Raw genomic sequence first — 4,393 nt, forward strand, 5'->3', positions numbered from 1 at the left:
ACATGAGGAAACTGGGCAAACATAAGGTCTTCCTCCTTTAAGTTGTTCTGTCACAACAAAGAAACTAACACATCACTTCATATCACCATCAACAATTACACTGGGTACTGTGGGGTCTCCATCTGAAATATATTTAATCATTCAGTACTTACTGAATCATTAAGTCCTTATCTAATCCCTTTCTTGTCTCAAAGAAGCTGGCGGCCTTGTGGAGCTGACTGAGGTGTACTCAGGTAAATATGAAATACTGTAGTAAGCACTCATGGTGTATTAGCCAAAAGTCCTCTTCAGGAAAGCTGGGGAAAGGGTATTGCATGATATAGGAATGGCTTATGTGCGGACATGAGGAGTAGCTAAGATGTCACCCAGGCTTTGGTCCTGAGAAAAGTCGTGGATGAGCTGAGAGTCATTGGCCATGCTGAAATGTGAAAGCTGGATTCCAGAGATATGAAAGATAGCTAAACTGGAGAAAGAACTAGGGGCATAAGTGGGACTCGAGTCCACGACTGAGGTCACCTCAGTGTATCATCCCCATCTTCTCTAATGGCGTCCAGTTAAAGCACTTGCTCTGTCGTCTACAGGATTAGAGCAGTCTCTAGTCCAGACTGGTGAAGCCTTGTAGCCTCCTCTTTTATCCTCCTATTGCACTTTGCAGCCAGAGTTGTCTACTCACTGTTGCTCCCCAAAGCCTACCAGGGATTCTCAGGGCATCTTCTTCTCTCAAAGCCCACTGGACATGCCCATGGAAATGCCCATTTTTACAAACTGCTCTTATACTTGAAGAAACGATTTACAATGCAAGTTTCTTTGACCTTCTCTTGCCCTCACTGCGCCCCCCACCCCCCAAGGAAATCAAATCCTTTCCCTGGACTCCCTGGCATCTGGTACATCACATTGCCTCACCATGATGGTTGTTTGGAAGCCTGTCTCCAGGCTTGAATGCAAGCTCTATCAGAACATGCAGCCATATCATATACCATTTAAACTCAACTTATACCACCATGTTTCACACATCTTTGGAAGCTCAATGAATGGTAAACAAGGGCACTGATCTTATAGGTCCACGTTTGTCTATACCCAGCAACTCCATGGTAACAAGCAAGTCATTTTTCTGGGCCAGGTTTCCATTCCTAGGTGAAGGCCACTGTTATCTTTACCCAGCTGAAGAGTTTAAAGATCTGTGGCTCAGGACCTGGCAATGGCTGTGCCACAGCCACCAAAGAGACTCAAGCATATATTTAGAATCAACTGGCCAACAATTAGCATATAGAGTCCAGTATGTATTTTAAATGCCCTCCCTGTGACTTCTGAATGTTTTGGGACCGGAACAACATACTAAACACATGCTTAGAGAGATTGTAGGGAATGTTATTTCAATACCTAAAGTTGGGATTTTTTTCGAAAGAGAGACAGCCTGTCCAAAAGAAAGAGAACAGGGAACGGTACTTCTCCCCCCCCCCCCAAAAAAAAAAGGGTTCAAACTGTCAGGGATATTTCTAATTCTCATCTGTGGAATTCACATCTGCTCACCTTTAAAAAAAAATCAAGTGCCCACGTGATTTTGCTCAGAAAATAATTATGAATTCCTTTGGTAACTAAGTATTCCATTAGTATTTCTCTTTAGTCCTTCATGCAAAAAGGAAATTTGCAATTTCAAACTCAAATATTTTTAAAATGTATTTTTCAAGATAATAATATAATTACACCTGCCCACTTTTAGATCCTGGGAAAAGATTAGAATGAGTTTACATTGTCGCACCACACCACCCCCAACTTTTAAATATTACAACAGCCTGTAGGGGCTTTAAACTAAACCCAGGACATTCTGCGGCATTTGCTGCATGAGTAAGAGGCACCTAGAAGCTCAGCGCGTAATTCCAAGAGGACTTTCTAGGACGTCTGGGAGGCTGCTTAGATGACCGACTACACAGATCACCCATATTGGAATATATACTCTTATTCCCAGGACAGCCATAGGCTGCTTGAAGGACAAGTGGCAAGCATGAAACTTTCAAAAACTATTGTTGTGAAAGAAGTTGGGGATGGAGCGTTAGTTAGGGCCTGCATCAGGCAAAGGAAAAACAAATGTTGCTTCCAGAAGCTACATTACTCATTAAACTGATTCATACAGAGAAGGGAGGGCCGGGTGGTGATGATGTGCTGAGTTGTTCGGTTAGGTGAAGGTCAAGCTAGTTGGCAAACACAAGGAGAACACGGAGGCAGAGACAAGGAAAGGCAGAGGAGCAGACTGTAGCCATCTAGGTGGGAAATCATTTTCTGTTTTAGAGGGAAAGTGGAAAGGGTTGCCTCATTAAATGGGAAGTATTTGACTGTTTGCAGCTCTCAATGTGAACCTTTTTCTCAGACTTGCCTAAGAATTGAGTGCAAGTCCGGTGCAGAGAGGCCTTGGGATTTATTGGAAAAAAATCAATGCCAATTTGTGCTGCCCATATAATCACGAACGTAGGGCGAACTACTGGAGATTGGTCACCCTATAAAGATCCATATCCTTAAACAAAACTGACTTTCCCTCCTCCAGAAGCCATAAGCTGTCAAGAGCTCCTTAGGAAAGGTGGCATGTTAGCTCCCCGTTCCACTCCATACTAGAATGTTGGCTGGCTTGAATTTGTTCAGTCATAGCTTCGGGGACTTAACGGCAGACTTTGCCTCTGATCCTCACTTACCTTCGGCTCTTGGCATTTTGTCCACCCTCTCTTCTGGGAGGTTCCTGCGGCTTGAGGAGAAGAGGTGGTACAAAGTCCCATTTGTGGCTGAGCGCTCCATTTCTGCACTTTGACCAGTTTGCATATTTCTATGCGAACCACTATCTGCTGCACAAAGAAATGTCTCTGATGAGGTCTGAGAGCTCACTAATCTACAGTGGAGAGATGCAAATTTGGAGGGAAGCTTGATACTATGCCCGTTTATTTAGCAGAATAATACATATTATTATAATGTATAAGAATATAGTAGTAGGGTCCCCATGGGGTCTGTGAGCTCTCTAACAATGGGTTCATAGCCAGATTGACAGTGCCAGACATTTATCTTGTTCTGTGGTGCCTTAAATCCACTGATTATAATTTTGTCCCTTGAATCAGAGGATTTGATCATGGACTTCAGGCTTTTCAATACATTCACATGGTGCCTAACTTTCATCTACTTATGCTATACTGCTAACCTTGGGAGTGATTTTAATATTACTATTAGAAACAGATCCCAAAAGCAAAACAAACAAAAAAATCCAGCACTACAAAAGATGAAGAAAAACCCAAGTGCTGGGGTATGGGGGGCTGGGAGATGGGAGTCCTAAGGGGCAAGCACCTATGTACACACATATCTGTAAAACATTTATTGGATATTCATCACAAACTAGGGATAAGTTCCAAGGATAAACATGTGACTTAGTCAAAATCTCCAGAGCTCACACTCCAAGGAAACAGTTTAAAAATTCAAAGGTAGGAATGATGGCATTTCTGAGTAGGGTAACCTGGGCTATTAAAAGTATGTGAAAATCATGGAAGTGGAGCTCTTTCCTGAAGAAGGATGTAACAAGGATAAGCTGCACTTCTGATTCTCCAGGCAAACTGTAACTTTAAGCACAAATTAAGGGTGGGGGTGGCAGCCGAGCTTTGCTATGGATTCTGGATCCAGTTGCTAAATCAAACTTCAGTTAGTTTTGGCACTAACAGGGCTGGATTCTGCCTGGCAGTCAAAGGCTGCCAAATCCTTGATTTAAGACATTGCCTTTCTAATGAAAAATAGCTATAATGAAAATAATTTTATAAGACCCATAGTACTTTATTGCACATGGACTGTCACAGAGTTAAAATTGCCATTTCTTTTATTATTATTATTATTATTATTATTATTATTATTATTCATCCTGCTTCCTTGAAGTTTCTTTTAAAAAGAAAAAGAAAACTTTAATGTATGTGAATGCTTGGCTGAATGTATGTAGACTTCTGATGCCTATGAACAACAGAAGAGTGTGTAGGATTCCATCGGACTGAATTCTTCCCCAGTTAAGTACCCTTTAACTGCTAATACATCTCTCTAGACCCAAGATTTATAATTTTAATAGTACCCATTTGATTCTCCCCAATGATGAATTTGTACCCAAAAGAATCAGGTTTGTTGGTATTTGATTTTTGACTTTACACAGTTAAGTCGTGACATTTCTAAACCTTAGTTTCATCAACTCTAGATGAAAACACTGTCCTTACTTCAATCTTGAATTTTACAGCTTTAGATCTCACCTCTAATATGTTATATCTCAAAGGAACATAAATATTAGATGAAATCTTCTTAGGTAAGAATGATGTCTCAGGCTCACAGCCATCCATCGAACTGAGTACAGGGTCCCCAGTGAAGGAGTTGGAGAAAGGACCAATGG

Source organism: Mastomys coucha, chromosome X (genome assembly GCF_008632895.1).
Source record: "Mastomys coucha isolate ucsf_1 chromosome X, UCSF_Mcou_1, whole genome shotgun sequence".
NCBI classification, from domain to species: domain Eukaryota; kingdom Metazoa; phylum Chordata; class Mammalia; order Rodentia; family Muridae; genus Mastomys; species Mastomys coucha.